The sequence below is a fragment of the Aphelocoma coerulescens genome, chromosome 18 (assembly GCF_041296385.1).
Source record: "Aphelocoma coerulescens isolate FSJ_1873_10779 chromosome 18, UR_Acoe_1.0, whole genome shotgun sequence".
In the NCBI taxonomy this organism is placed as follows: Eukaryota; Metazoa; Chordata; class Aves; order Passeriformes; family Corvidae; genus Aphelocoma; species Aphelocoma coerulescens.
In genome coordinates, this window is record NC_091031.1 from 11787362 (window position 1) to 11803713 (window position 16352).

Consider the following 16352-nt stretch of genomic DNA (forward strand, 5'->3'; position numbering starts at 1 on the left):
AGGGGCTCCGCGGCGCCTCTTGCCGCCCCCCACCTCGCTCTGCAGTTTGTCGACTCTCCCGTTAAGGCGAGGAAGGGGTTAAAGGGCGGCACTTGTCCCGCACCGCGCCGTGGCCCAGCCCCGGTCTCCCCTTCCCACCCGCCCAGCAGACCCCCAGTGCCGAGGGGCCGCCCCCGATGGCCGCCTCCCCTCGGATCTGCTCCGGCTCCGCTCTTCCCGCTGTGATCCCGGCCGGGGACTCAGCCCGGGGGGACGGTACCGACATCCCGGAGAGACGGTCCCGGTAGGGAGCGGAGAGTTTCCCTCCCTCGGCTCCCGGCCGCCCTGCTCGCCCCCCTTCCCTCCCTCTTTGATTAAAAGGGCACTTTTATTTTTCCAACGGAGGTGCCCTCTCTCGGAGCGCTGCCCACGCCGTGTCACTCAAGCGGCCGGGCCCTGGCACGGCGGCGCGGTCCCCTCCCCGGAGAGCCTCGGCGGGGCGGCCCGAGGGGACGGGGGCTGCCCGGGCAGCGGCGAGCCCCAGGCCGGCCTCCGCCCCCTCCCCTCCGCCCGCCCCTCTCCCGGCTTTGAATTCCTTGCCACCGAGCTGAATAAAAGTGGTTGTTGTAAATTGAATTAGTGCCTGATTAATCTGCTCCCGGGCCTGCTAGCCCAGCGGGGCGTCTTTGGCAATGCAACCGCCTTCCCTGCAGGGCAGCGGGGCTCCGCAGCCTCCCTGCCCCCAACGCTCCCCCCGGACCCCCCCAGCCACCCCCCCAGCCCCGCCGCTCCCGGGATTTGTTAACTCTTCCCCGGAAAACAGCCCCTCCGTCCCGCTCCCGGCGCCCTCCATTGCCGGGGCAACGGGGGGTGTGGATGGGGACGAAGCCGGCCCGGGATTGGGGGATCCGGTCCCGCTGGTCCCACCTGAGCCACACAGGGACTCGGCCGCAGCCCGGCACACCCGGGACACTCACGGGCAGTCCCGGGATACCCCAGCCCCGGAGAAGGTTTTATCCCCACTCCTGAACTGCGGCCCTATTTGCAGAATTGGGATGGGGGTGTGCGCTCCCGTCCAGCTCCGGGAGGGTACCTCAAGGAGGGAGCGGGACAACTTAGACTAAACTGTTCTGGACCGTGGGGGCCAGGCCGGGACAGAGGCTGCGGGAGCCTGGGCCAAGGCGCGGCTCTGCGGACGACGGAAATGGGAATTCCCAGCCGGGAGCCCCAAGTTCGGGCCCCCAGGCCCCTCCAGGTGCCTGCTATGAGCATCTCCGCTCGTCGTTTGTGATCCCCCGCTTCACTCGCCTGGCGCTTTTCCTTCGGCCACGCGTGTCCGGGACCAGCTCTCGCCGCGGGCTCCCTGTCCGCCCGTGTCCGGGCCGTGCCGGGGCTGCGGAGGGACAGGGGGACGGCTCCTCTGCCCGGGGGGGACACGCGGAGCCGGCTCGGGGCGCAGCAGGTGCCGCTGTGAGGACCCTCGTTCCTCCGGGGAAAGATGCGGGTTTGCCTCCGGTTGCTCCGGACGCCCCTGGACCCTCTCGCCGGCCCGCGAGTGCCCCCGGTGCGCAGGGCAAGGCTGAAATTTCAGCGTTTCTTTAAAACCCGTGAAGGTCGCCCTCGGCACCTCAAAGCCCGCACGGTCCTTCCTCTCCTCACAGCAAAAACTGGGGTGAATCTAAGGAAACCTGGCCCCTCTGAACTCCCCCGCAAAGCCGAGGTACTGCCTAATCCCATTAGCAGGGTGTTAATTTAACAACCTCCCGGCGCTGCCGAGCGCGGAGCTCCGCGCTGCCCGCCGGCGTTCCCGGGCTGCGGCTCTCGCCTCCCTCCTGCCCTTCTCGCTGGGTTTATTCGGTGTTTCACAACCCCCGGGGTTTGTAATGGCTCTTGCGGTCATTAACGTGATTTACGGAGGCTTTCTCCTCTAATTACCTCGCCCTGGAGCTATTAAATGCATGTAAGCAGCTCCGCGGGGACCGAGACGCAGCTCAGCGGGCCCGGGCCCGAGTCTGCCGGGCCCTTCCGGGGCAGGGGTCCGGGGCCGTCCCGGGAGGATGAAACGGGGCGATGCTCGGGGCACCAGGCCGTGCCCGCCACGGATGGCCCCTCACTTCGGATTTGATTTTCCTATCATGAAGCACCAGCCAGCCCCGGCCCTGTTCTGGCTCGGGAGGGGATGGATCCTTGCCGAAGTCAGCCCCGCTGAGAGGCCGAAGCATCTCCGGTACCTGCACGGGGGCCGAAACATCGCTGGTACGAGCACCGGAGCATCTCCGGTGCCTACACCGGGAGCGGAGCATCTGCGGGATCTCCAATAGCGCACTGGGAACGGAGCATCTCCGGTACCTACACCGGGAACGGAGCACGGCTGGGACCACCCCGGAGCATCTCCGGTCCCCCTGGTCCCTGCCCGGGAGCGCGGCCGGCCCACGTGCGGGCCCAGGGGCTGAGCGGCGGCGGGGCACGGCCGGGCTGGGGCAGAGCGGAACGTCCCCGTTCCCTCGCGTTTGGCCCGGGAGAAGCCCCGGGGACGGAGAGCCGAGAAGGGCTTTATTTCAGCCGCACCGGGGGCAGCAGGAAAGGCGGCCCCGGAGCTCGGAGCTGTTTTAAAAGTCAAATGGCTTCGGGTGCCGGAGCTCGTCCTCCTCCCCGGGAACAATGCGCTGCTCCTCGCCCACCTCCCCCTGCACCGCCCGGGCTTGGAGAAGGGAGGGGGAAAGCCCGAGAGGCTCTTCTCCTCCTCGGCTCTCGGGGGGCCGTTCCCCGGCGGGACCGGGAGCGACTGGAAAAGCAGAGAAGACCCGGGTTGAAATAATCAGGAGCGATTTATTCCCCTGGAGTGACAGTTCTTTTGAGCAGTTGCCGAATGGCAGTTTCTGTCTTTCTGAAAGCTTTTCTTCCAGATTCTGTTCAGATTAGGCTGGGGAGATGAATGAGGCCATTATCCAGCCCAGTAGCTATTCTGAAATGCCAAATTAATTACCAAGGGCTAAATCAAGGCGATGGGGGCTGGAGGGGAGAGGGGGGCGGCGGTTTGAGGTGTGAAAATATCTCCGCGATCTTTTAAACACGGGCACGGCGGGCGGCCCGGGCTGCTCCCCCCAAACCCCCCAAACTTCGCTCCGCAAGCGCGGGGGCAGCGGCGGCCGGAGCCGGGCGGAGAGAGCGAGGAGACCCCGCGGGGTCCCGCTCCGGCTCCCCTGCCCCGACTCCGGCACGACCCCGCTGCTGCCGCATCTCTCACCTCCGGCGGGGCCGCCGGGCACCGCGGGGCTCCGGGAGGGGCTAAACCGGGGCCGCAGCCGCAGCCGAGGCCGCTTGTGCCGCTCACGGGTCCGTCGGCCCCTCCGGGCACTCCCCGTCACCTCCCTGCTCCCCATCCCAGGGGTTCTCCGTCACCTGTGCGCGGGTCCCGGAGCGCAGGGAGGAGGAGCAGCCCCGCTGCCCCCAGATCCGTTTGCAGCCGCGGAGCGAGCCCGGGGCATTCCCGATCTCCTTCAGCTCTGAAGGGCCGGCTCGGGGACGCGAAAATGATCAGCCGGTGGCTTCCTTGCGATGAGAGAGGGAAGGGGGAGGGCGAGGGGTTGTGCAGGGATGCTAATCCATAACTTGGTTCGCGTTGCCTAGCTTGGAGGGTCTTAGGAACGCTGCGGGGAAAAGGGAGAAAGACCGGTCCCAAGGGAATTCGGGAAGAAGGCACCGCTGGCTCTTCCCGGACTGATGTCTCTCTGCCAGCAGAGATCACAACATTTGCACATGACATTTAATCCTCCACCCTCAGGCACTGTGGCTCCCGGCAGGCAGTTATTGTTATTATTGTCGCTCTAATATTTACGCTTTGCTCCCAAACAAGTGTAGTTTCCCCGATCGCTTTGTAGCTCCGTGGCCCCTAATCCAGTTTTCTCCTCAACTCCCGGGAGACCACACCTCTGGCTCCTCTATTCACGGGGAAAAAAAAAAAAAAAAAAAAAAAAAAAAAAAAAAAAAAAAAAAAAAAAAGAACGAATTTTACATAAAAAAGTAACCGTTTAGGGATCGGCGGGTCAAGCCCGACTATCAGTTTGGGATGGGGGAGAGCTGGACATGGGGCTAGTGCTGAATCCCCTGCAAATGCCCACGGTCACTGAGGGACATCCCGGCTCAGCCTGGGCAGCAGCGACAGCAGAGCCATGCAAGACTTTTCCTCGCACTAGACAGTCCTTGCAAACGAGGAATAAGCGACGAGGAGATTTCCCAGGGGCTGAGAAGTGGGCTGGAGAAGGAATCAAGCCTTTAATGTAAATTGGCCGTGGCTGGCAGAGACCACTGAACACTGGGCTATTCAGCATCTCTGTGAACCTCTAATGATCAGCTCGGTTTTCAATTATACACCCACAATTGCCACCAAGTGAGATAAGCCTCCGGAATACTATATTTTCTCTTGCAAAATGTTTTCTTTAGGGCAGGCAGGCTGGGAAGCTCAGTGAGTAATATTTGATTTATTTTCAGCAGAGCTGCGGGACACCCAGCAGCCAGGAGAGCTCCCGGCTGGCCCAAACAGGAGCCAGAAGGGCTCAGGCACTCCCAGGGACTCGCAGGTGGATTCAGCCGCTGCAGCACTGCGGGTCCCAGATATTCCCAGGAAAACAGGGGCGCTCCTGGATGCTGAAGTTGTCAAACCCTTTGATTTGTCTGTGTGCCGCCCTGCAGAAACAATGGCTTCGTTCGGATGGGTGCAGATGGAGCACAACAAAAATGAGGCAGCTCAGGCTGGGAAACGCCGCCGTGTGCGGGACACGCTGCCGAGGTGTCATCCAGGGAAAAGCAGGTTTTGTATGGCACAGACCCTCCAGACCCCAGCTCCTCCTGCACACCAGGCAAGGCTACCCTACATTTTCAAGCTATTTCCAAGTCAAAATGACTTTTCTGAGCAATACATTCCAGGGATGGGACAAGGGCGGCTTGGTGACCTCGCAACAACGTTCTGAGCTCCAGAGGAAAAAACTCCCCAAGTTGGGAGCTCGGGCCACTGGGAATGCCCAGGCACAGCTGGAGAGACCTCCCTGCACTGGATTGTCGGAGGCCTGGCAGGACCCCCTGCACTGATGGGGGGAATATCCCTGTGTTTCTGTACCCCGTGTTTCTGTAACCCCAATTTCAGGGATCTGGAGGACTCTGCTGCCAGGCTGAGGTGTGGGAGATGTGCAGTGAAGGAAACAGGTTTGGGTTTGGAGGAGGCAGATTCCTTTATAAACATTGCTGGGGATCTGTGTGGAGAGGAGGGGAGTGGGACATCCAGTTTATTCACTAAAATGTTTAATTCAGAGAGACTTCACCGAGTGTTTGGTGCCACTCTGCAGATCTTATTTTTAGACGATCAAAGCACCCACCTGGATCTCAGGGGACCTGAAGCAACTCCACCCGTCACAACGGCTTCCTACTCCACTGTTTTTAGGACTATTCTCTTTAGATCGAGTCTTTCTGGGTCTGACTGACAGAGGGACACCGGAGCAATTCACAAATCCCCACCCCCCAAGGCCTAAGAGCCATTAAGGCTTTTGGGGACTCGGAATGAGCATCCCCACCCCAAAGCACCCAGCTCTGACCCCACACCGCATTTTGCACAGGGGTTTGGTGTCGCCACTCCGGCTGCCCCTTCACTCCTCCCCAGCACCGCCTGGCAGCAGCTCGAGGGAGTCCTGGGCACTGTGAGCTGCTCCTCTGGCAGCAAACCAGCCTTGACTGAGAATCATCCACACCTGGGCCCTGCTGGGGGAGGATAACAGCAAACAAAGCCTTTTCCTTTTGATTTGAGCCCAGTATTACTCAGAGAAAATCGATCTCTTCATTCACTGCCTTGAGCTGCTTTAGCAAAATCTGAGCAGCAATTCCAGCACAAGAGTTCTGGAGCTGAGGGAATGTGGATGGAGAGGACCAGACTTGTCCAGAGCGAAGAGAGATCAGGCAGGACACGGAACCGCAGCTGTGCTAAGGGCAGGGACAGCGCAGTGAGCAGTGCACCACGGTCCTTCAAAATAACAAATATTCCCTTAAAATAATTAATTTGAGCAGAGACAATTCCTCATCTACATGACAGAATTGTTTCTGGGCACAGTGAACACTACAGGTATCACTCCAGTGTGGGAGTTTCTCTGGCTCTGGCATAAGAAACTGGCCCGTGCAGAGATTTTCTGCCTCGACAGAGACTGTTTGGGAGAACCCAGGATCGCAGTTTTCCACAGGACCTGTGGAAGGTCGTGTAGCTGAAACCCTGATCTTAGTGGGAATGTTCCTCCCCGCTGAATCAGAACACAGCTGTGAAAAGCAATTAAATCTCCTTAATCCGGTGTAAGGTAAAGATGGAACCTGGGCTGGGCTTCCAGGGGACAGGGAGGGAGTGTGGCAGAGGCCGGGCCAGGGCAGGCCGGGCTGGATGGATTTCAGCTACCTTAGGAGCAGGATTATCGAAACATGGATCCCGAGAGCCTCTGGATTCCCAGCTCTCAGTAACTCCCTTTGCCAGATAATGAACTCTTCTCCAGCATTCCCTCTGCAGTGACAAGTGGGCTCGTGGGACTGAGCTCCGATTGCAGCTGGGGCAGTCCTGGGGCAGGCTCTGCTTCAGCGCTGCAGATGAAGGGGGTGTTTTGCTGCTTTCTTTGTTTAGAAGTAATAAAATATATATATATATATTCCAGAAAGCATCCTGTTCCCTGAGGGAAGGAGTGGGGGATTGGTAGGGATTGAGCCAGCGAGGCTGGGGCAGGGCACAGAGGGTCAAGCAACAGCCCCATCTGGGCTTTGGGTTTGTGTCTTCCTTAGGGGAAGTGTCCTCTGGATATCAGACAGGGCACCGTGCGTGCTGGGGCCTTCCTGGCACCCCAAAATCACGGGAGGCCGCCAAGAGGGTGCTGGGAGCGAGTCCTGGCCCAGCCCTGTGCAGAGCCCTGGCATCTGTCAGGACGAGTTTTCCAGGACCTTACCCAGGGCTCTGCGCAGCGCTCGGGCTCCTGTTGGCAGCCATCCTAACCTAATTATAATTAAGGATGTATTAAGCCGGGATGAAGTGGCCTTCGAGTGGCTCGAACCTGCTAATGGGGGGCTTGGGGAGAGGCAGCGGGAGCGGCTCCGGCCGGGCCCTGCGGAGTCCTGGGAGCCCGGACGGGGCTTTGGGGATGGGCCACAGCTCCCCCGGGGCACAGAGCCCTCATCCCGCCCCATCCCAGGGCTGGGTTCATGCAGAGCCCCTCTGCCGGTGCCGGGCTGAGCTCCTGGGCTTTATCTCGGCGCTGTGTCCGCACTTCCAGCCCTCAGCAGCGACGTTAACCGGCGCGGTGCCCATGCCAGGCCAGGGGGCACGGATGGCTCTGAGCGGGCAGAGCCCGAAGCCCCGGCACTGCCCTCCCTGCGCATCACCCTGCGTGCCGGGGGGGCCGCACCATCCCAAACCCAGCCGGGCCCGCCTGCCCCGCTGCCGCCGGCGGGCACGGCCCCGGCCCCCGCGGCGCTGGAGCGGCTGCGGAGCGCTCGTTTGCCGAGCCGAATTCCTCGTTGTCGGCTGCTGCTCAGCGGCACCGCCGCCTGCCTGGAAACCGATCCCGCCGCGCACGCCCCGGCGTGCCCGAGCCCCGGGAATGCCGGAGGAGAGCGCAGGGGAAGCACGGAGGGGAGGGGTTTGAGGCGCTGGTGGGAGAAAGCGAATGGACAACTCCGGGCCAGCCTCAGTTTCCCCAGATACTGAGCCGAGAACGATGCTCACACCCTTGGCAAAGCTCTTTGCTGTCCGTGGTAGGAAAGGCAGCTGTGAACTTCAGCCAGGGGTGGCTGCAGGTCTCATTCCTGCTCCCGATGCCTCAGGCACGAGGGGGAGGAGAGGGTGAAACTCTTTTTTCTGTCCCTTCCCTCTGTGGCTCCAGTAACCCCCTGCTGTTTTTCAGTGTCCATCCTGTGCTAGAGAAAAGCAGAATCGTTCTCCTAGCACAGCGCCTGCTTGGGATTCTGCTGGATCCTCATCTCCACATCCTGCCTGTCCCGCACACCCCGATGGATGCACACAGACCCTGCCCATCGGAATTCCAGCTGCAAACACCTCCCATCCATCAAACGCTGCTCCAGGACCTCGCTGCCCACAGCGCTGCTCCCTCACACAGGTGCCTTGGTCATTTGGTGGCATCGTGAAGTGTGTGGTGACAGAAGCAGTAAAATGTCACTGCCGTGAGGGTTAATGCGGGGCGTGAGCTGTTCCTGGGGCACCCAAAATGCACAGACAGCTCTGAGACCTGGAGATACCTGTGACACATCCACCCTGCTGGCCTCTGATAAACCAGAGGGCTGGGGTTATAATAATCTGCTTTAAACACCCCAATTTGCAGATTTAAGCCTGGACCCGCTGGTGGCACCCAGAGACTTTGCTGAGCACGGAGTGTCTTCACTACAAATGTGAATGAAAACATCAGGATGAAACTGGCCACTAGGAATGGTGCAAAATGGATTGAGGTTTAAGGGATTATGGACAGCAGAGGGCCTGGGGGGTGCCTCCTGCCCGGAGGAGTCCTGGATTTGCTGTGGTCCTCACTCAGAACTCCCCGTGCCCACCTGGGCACCTCCCCTTGCCCTGCCCGCCCCCAAAGGAGGACTGAGGATGGGCTGCTCCAGCCCGGCTCTGTCCTGCTTCCAGCCTCTTCTCGTTGGGTTGGGTGACATCTCTGTCCCATTTTTCCCATTTACTCGAGGGTGAGACAAACCCCGGCCGCAAACCCCATTTTCTCCTCACGGCGGGTCTGGGTGCGTCATTCCCATGCCTGCAGAGGACATGGAGTTTGTCACCTGGATAAGGCGCAGGGCAAGTGTCCCTGCCGCAGTTCAGCTTATCCCAAGGTGCATCTGCAGTGGATTTGCACGGGGTGATTAATTTTATTTAAAACAAGCATGGAATAAAAGGAAATTCACGGAAAGAAACCATCCATGGGAGCTCACCCTGAGGCCCTGCTGCCATCTGCTGGGGTCTCTGCGCCGAGCCCGCTGCGCCAGCCCGGGATGGGGACGGGGATGAGGAGTGTCCGGGGGGAGGGACCCCCCGGGGGGCTGGAAGGGGATCCCCGTCCTTGTTTTTCTGGATTTGGCCCTCTCCTGCTGCAGCCTCATTTGGGAGCAAAACCTCCGGAGAGGCCAAACAACCCCAAGTGTCCCAGCTGAGGATCTGGGCTGTCCCTTGCTCCTCTGGGCTGTCCTTTGCTGAAATATTTCAGCCCCTGGATTTGGGAAGGCAGAGCCCAGCTCCTGAGGGGTTGCAGGACCCTGTGGTTTCTACTCAGATTTTCAGAATTACGCCTGATTTACACCTTGTCCATCATAAAATGTGCATCCAAAAGTGGAGGGGCAATGGCAATGACAGGGGTGGGACTTGGCTGGGCGGTGCTGCCTCGGTGCCCTCGTGGCCGTGCTGGCTGACAGGGCTGTGACCCGGGGAAGGAGCACAAACTGCGGCTGCTCTGGGCTCACAGCACCCTTGGAACGCTGCCACCTCCACCCCTGGACGTGTGGCTGCCCAGGGATGTGTCCAGCTGTCCAGCAAAGCGCAGCCAGCTCCAGGGATTGCCCAGGTTTATTCAGTCCCATCAGGACCTGGAGCGAGCCCTGGTTATGGACACGTCTTTACCTGGCAGTGTCCAGAGCGAGCTCCCGAATCCAGGTTTGGTTTCTGAGGGGTTCACCAGGAGCTGTGGCGCTTTGGGGAGTGGAAGGTGCTGCTGGCTCTGGAGGCTCAGAGTGGCCGGGACAGAGGGCTGAGGGTCACGGCGGTCACAGATACCACGGAACCCACGGAATTTCAGCACCCTCACATCGTCCCTCCCACGGGATGACCCAGGGAGCCTGCCAGAGGCAGAGCAGTTCCTGGGAAGTGTTTTCCGGGGATTCCCTGCCCAGCTGGTACCCAGGGCCGGCTGAGCCGCACCCCCGGCGGATGCTGAGCCCTCCCCGTCAGTGCAGTTCTCCGGCAGGACACAGGGTGGAAACCTCAGCCCACGGGAAAGCCGCTCCCAGCCCGGCTCTTCCCAGCGCTCTGCCCCTTCCCGGGGCCGCCTGCGCTCCTCCTGGTCCCGGAGGATGATCCGGACAGGAATCTCCTGCTGTCAGGGCAGGGAGCTCTGAAAAGTGAGGAAAGGGTGTTCCAGCTTCGGCTGAATCCCGCCCGGAGCCGGTGGGGAGCGAAGAGCTGGGAATGCCGGCAGCCCCAGACCAGTGCAGATCAGACTCGTCTGCCAAAAGTGGGGCAGCTCTGGAGCCCTCCCAGCCCAGAACTGGCCGGAAAACCTTTGACACCTCAACAGATCGGGTCATGTAAAGTTTCATTGTCACCTCCTCCATGGGAGGTGGAAGGGCAGCGTCGGGTCTGCCCGCAGCGAGGTCTCTGCCCCAGTTTCATTTCTCAAGGGCTGCAGCAGAGTCTGTCAGGATCCTCTGAGCTTGCACTGAGAAATGAAAAACACAACTTGTGGGGAAAACCAGAGAGAAGAAGGTTCCCTTTTCAGTGACGCTGCTTCCCCTTCCCTCCGAGGGACAGGCGGTGGGGAGAGGCTGCAGAGCTGCTCTGCGGGGCTGGGATGCTCCCATACTGTGGGAACTCAGGGAGAGGGAGGGAATGGGCTCACCTGGAGCCTGCGCAGCCCCAGCAGCAGCAGCAGCCTCGGGGGCTGCGTGAGGACAGGGTCAGCCATCCCAAAGCTGTGCAAAACCTCAGTCTGGGGGGCACGAGCAGCAGCACTCCAGGGAGACATGCCGGCTGCACTCTGCAGAGCCTGGCCTGAGTGTACAGCTGCTGACTTCATGGCATTTTGGGGGAGGAGGGGGGGGATGCTCGATTTCCACTGTGGGGCTGGGTTGGGGTTGCTGTGTCAGGGAGTGGGTCTGGGTGTGGAGCAGACAGGAATGGGAATGAGACCGTGATGAACTGAACTTCACTGTAAGGTGAACTTCGGTGTCCAAAGCCAGGTTGGAGGGACCTGGAGCAACCTGTTCAGTTAAAGGTGTCCCTTCCCCACGGGGGCAGGGCTTGGGACAAGGTGATCTTTAAGGTCCTTTCCAACCCAACCCATTTTTTGACTCTACAAATCCATAATGCTGTGAACTTCTGAGCACCTCTTTGAGCTCAGGGTAAGTCCCATTTTCCAGCAGCCACCCAAGAGGTGCCTTTGTGCTCATTTGGAGGAAAAGGAGTCAAAGTAGAAGCCAAGGAAAGGAGATTTATGTTTGTGAGTTGCCATTCCTGGAAACGCAGGATTTGATTGCTGTCACAGGACACGTTCACAGCTGCCCCCCCCCCAGCCACCCCTTTGCATATGTGGGAAATGTCATTTGCTTGGAGATGCTCTCTATGGAGATCCCTTTCCAGCACCACAGGGGCTTTGTGCACAGATTGCTCTGCTCCCAGCCAAGGCTTCCCATGAGTTGCTTTGGAGTTGCTTGTGGAAAAATGACTTTTACAGTTAATGGCTTGCTCTCTATCCCGGCACTGGCTGTTGAGCATCCCTGGAGCAGAGGTGGTGTCCCTTGGGCACTGGAAGCAGGGATGTGGCCGGATCTCTGAATTTGCACCAATGTGGCTGTTTCTGTGGAGTGGGCTGGAACTCACACTTTGATATTTGGGTGGTTTTCCCTTGCCCTGTGAGCTGTGAGGGACAAAGAGGCTCAGGGGAGCACAGAGGCAGAGCAGTGCTCCCAGCCCAGCATCCCTGGTGTGCAGCTGCTCCCCTGGCACAGGGAGCTGCCCCCAGGTCAGTGTTTCACCTCCTGTGCCCTGGGGTGTTCACAGAGAACCCAAAGGTCTAAACGAGCTCATCAGAGCACAGCCTCAGCTTTCTCCTCCTGCTGGGGCTGGTCGGCAGCTCCAGGGGCAGGAACTGAGCTGGGATGTGCCGGAGCTGCCGGTGCTCCATGGCCCTGCTCCAGCTGCAGCTCCAACAGCTTTGGCATCGCTGTTGGTGTCATCACAGCCACGCTTGATGCAACCCCTCCTCGTGGGTGGGAGCCACCGGGGATGCCATTCCTGCTCTCTGTGTGACCCCTAAAAGCCACCTGTGGCCCCTAAAAGCCGCCTCCCGCTGCCTGCTGTCACCTCAATGTGGTACCAGCATCCCCAGGATCCCCTGAACTCAGACCAGCTGAGCAATAAGGAGGAGCACAGCTCCCTGCTCCAGGAGCTCCCAGGAACGTGGTGGTGTCAACATCCCTTGGAGGTGTCCCTGCTCCAGAGCCCTTTCCCCGAGCTGGCTGTGTCAGCCCGGTGGCCCCACGCTGCTGTTTGTCACTGCTGCAGCCCTGGCATGGCCCCTCCCTGCCCTCCTCCACTTCCTTCCGCCACCACGAGCCCCCCCAGCCCATGTTTGGTAACTTCCTCAGTTGCTCCAGGCCCCCAGGAGCACAACAAGGAGCTCCCAGTGCCTCAGACGGGGAGGGAGGGGGCCGGGAGGGGACACACTGCAGCCCCAGCAGCCAGAGGAGTTTGGCCTCTGCAGCTTTGGCTCTTCAGACACCTCCCAGTTCCTCCAGTTCAGGGATCTGCCTGAAAAGCTGGGTCTGAAATGAGGAGGTGGGAATGGGGCAGAAGGGGTGGGAAAGATCAGATTAGCATCCCAGGCGGCATCCAGTGAAGAGCTCAGGCCAAGAGGAGCTGGGACACAAAGCTGCCCCGAGCACTCGGCTGTTTCCCAGGGCAGCGCCTTGGGGCAGGTGGCACCGCGACATCGACACCAGGCCTTCCCTGTCCGGCTATTTTTGCTGCCTCAGGATTTCTGCTGAACTGCTGGTGGCCGCTCAGCTGGCGAAGGCCGAGCCCATGCGCCCCTGCAGGGGTTTCACCTGGCACAGGTGACACAGGCAGCCGGGGCTCTCGTCCCATGCGCTTTGCACAGCGGGCGTTTGTCTCTATGGGTCACCAATGAAAGGGGATTTCGGCTCTGACTGGGTTTGCTTTTTTTAAAATTCACTGGAATTTCACTGCAGAACCCACAGCTATTTTGGCCCCCGAGCAGGTTTCGAGTCTCGGAGCCGCAGTGGCAGCGGTCACTCTCTTCAGCAAACCGAAATCCGCAGAGAAACCTGCTCAGATTCCTGCCCCTGCCCGCAGCACCGGCTGGGCAGGATCCGGCCACAAGCCCCGTGAGCAGGCGGGCCCGGGGACAGGTGTGGGCCAGAAATCAAGGTGGGACGGGCCTTTGCTCAGGAGCAGCCGTGAAGGCAACAGGAAAGGCCACTCCCAGGTGCCACCAGAGCAGTCACCGGCAGCACGTCCCCAGCCTGGTGCCACCAGTGTGGGCTTGGCACTGTCACGGAGGGGCTGAGGGTTTGCCCAGCAAAGGTGAGGTACAGGGCAGTGCAAGGAGGGAAGGAAAACAAACTCACATCATGCACAGGATGGAGGAACAGAGAGAGGGAGGGAGGAACGGAGAGGTGGATGGCTGGATGGATGGATGGATGGATGGATGGATGGATGGATGGATGATGGATGGATGGATGACGGATGGATGGATGGATGGATGGATGGATGGATGATGGATGGATGGATGGATGGATGATGGATGGATGGATGGATGGATGGATGGATGGATGGATGGATGGATGATGGATGGATGGATGACGGATGGAAGGATGGATGGCAGGTGAAGGTGGAAAAGTGGAAAAGGTGCATGGATGGATGAAAAGAAGGAGAGACTGATGGAGGGAAGGGCAGATGGATGAAGAGCAGGATGGTGGATGATGCATGGATGGTGGGGGGCAGAATGGCAGGAGCAAGGGATAGATGGAGGGGTGGGTGAATGGAAGAGTGAAGGGTAGAAGGGAAAGTGGTGGTGGTGTCAGGATGGATGGATCCATGGATGGATGGACGAGGGGATGACCAGCTGGGTGACCGGCAGGGCGGAAGCAGCGAGGGAGTAAGAGAGGGATGGCTGTACGAAGGGAGGGAAGGCCTGAGGGCCGGCTGGGCGGAGGAAGCGGGGGGCAGGTGCCGGGGCACGGCCGGGGCGGGGCGGGCCGCGCACATGTGCGGGGCGGACCCGCCGCCAGCCCCGCCCGCCCGGTGCCGCCGGTGTCGCCCGGCGCGGAGCGCAGCCCGGCGACAGCCCGGCGGGGCCGGCCGAGGATGGGCACGGAGCCCCGGCGGCAGCCGCCCCGCAGGTGGGAGAGCCGGGGGGACCGTGCGGCAGGGGAGGGGGACCGTGCGCACTCTGTGACCGGGGCGGGGGAACCGTGCGGGCACTGAGCCCGGGGTAACCGGGGCGGGGGGCTCCGTGCATCCCGTGCACGTGGAGGAAGAGCGGGGGTTTCCTTGTCTTCCCGGGGTGTCCGCGTAAGCCGTGGGGTGGGGCGTTGGTGCCCAGGGCACCGCCGTGCCCGGAGGGGGCTGTGTCCTTCGCGGGGGGCTCGCTGTAAATGGGGTAACGAGGAGGGGGACAGAAACCGGTGTAATGCGGGGGTCCCACGTAGCTGGGGGCTTCCTTTTAAGCCCACCAGCGGGGTGTCACTACCCGGGGGCGGGGGTTCCCCTCGCACCCTTGGAAGGGGCCCCCGCACCGCGTCTCCCTCGGGGTGCCCTTGCAGCCCAGGGCGGTCCGTGCCTGGCCAGGAGGAGCCGGTGTCACCCCGCGGGCGGGGACGGCCCGGCTGTTGTGACTCATTTCGGGACTCTGTGTTTGTTTTCCTCCGCGCGGCCCCACGGAGCTGCTGCTCGGGGCCAGGTGTGGGGCTGTGCCCGCCCCAGGGGACCACCCTGCCGTGGCGGGGTCCCCGGGAAGTCCCGGGGGCTCTCCAGTCCCCGCCTGGAGTTTTGGCAGGGCTGCCGGCAGCGTGGCAGTGACTCACGCGGGTCACTGCAGCAGCAGCCCTGCCCTGAAGGGACCCAAAGGTCACAAGTCGCCTGTTGCTCCCTCAGCGGGGTCTCCGCAGCCCGAGGGAGCTGAGGTGCAGACCCAGGGAAGGCTCTGCTTTGGCAACAGGATGTGGTTTGGGATGTGACAAGCTCAGCAGCGTCACCCCTCCAGCACCGGGGGCTGGACACGCACCAGCCCCGAGCTGTCCCCGCGCTGCCTCTTGCAGCAGCCCGTGCTGATCGTCGGGCCTGCCAAGGAGCATCTTCCATCAGGTGCTTCTGTGCTCCCCCCGTGTCGCCAGCGTCACCCAGTCAGTGCCCAGCCTGGCCTCGGGCCACGCTCCCTCCCGCACCGGCCTGCCAGAGGATGTTGAGCTGCTTTGGAGGTGAGAGCCCTGAGGGAGGAAAAGGCTCTGCTGATTCAAATCGCTAACGAAAGCGGGAGAAAAGAGCTTTCAGCCCTTTGTTGTCATGTTTGTGACAATCTGGCTGCTGTCACCCAGCACCGTTAGCTTTGCTAAGGGCTGGTTTCGGGGCTGTGCTGCTCCCGGTGCAGCGAAACTGCTCGGCCAGCTGCAGGCTGGTGCTGCTCCTGCTGCTTGCCCTGATGCTTGAACAGCTGCAATTTATTTCTTTTTTCCATTTAGATCAATTTTCTAAATCTTGGTTTGGTGTAAAATCCAGGGGTGTGCAGGATGTCGAGGCTTTAATTTTCCTGGGTGTCAGAAAGGCCTGCTGGTTTTGTGTTCGGGCTTTTTTCTCTTGTTCAAAGCACGAACTCGGATGGAGTTGCAAAGTGTTTCCGAAACCTGGTTGCAAAGTGGTTTGGAGCTCTGGGTGTTGCTCAGATTAGAGCTCAAATGCAGAGAGGTGAGAAGATAACAGAGCCCGGCTGTGGTGGTGGCAGCGGTTCCATCCCTCAGTCACGGTGACTGCGTGAGGCCGGAGGGCTCGGGTGATGCTGGGGATGCTCCACGGGTTTCTGAAGGAAGCAGCTGCACAGCGGGGATGTGAGCGCGGTCCGAGGGCAGCTGCAGCCTCGCGGTGTGGTCCTGCTGAATGGAAGTGGGGGGAGCTCAGTGCTCTGCTCTCCCTGGCTCTGTGTGGCCACCCCTGTCCTGCTGCTGGCGGTTCTGCAGCCTGCTCAGGGCAGAGGAAAGGGGGTGAGAAGTGTTGGACGTGCTTATACAGAGGGAGAAAGGGGAGTTCTGGTGTGCGTTGGTTGGGTGAGGGGCAGCCCCACATCTCTGGGGCTGTAGGATGGTGCCGCTGGCTTTTCCCTCCTCCCCATGGAGAATCAGGGCATCCAGCCAGGACAGAAACCAAACAAAACTGGCCCCACATGCCTCTTTGCTGAATGTGGAAATGAAGATGTGGATTTTGCACTAAGAAAGAAGAACTGAGTGCAGTGGGAAGTGCTGGCAGAGAGGAGCAGTGGCTGCTCCAGCGGGATGAGCGCTGGCAGGGCGAGCTGCCCGTGCTGCAGCAGCCCCAGGGCTGAGGGATGCCAACTTCAGCGCTCTGG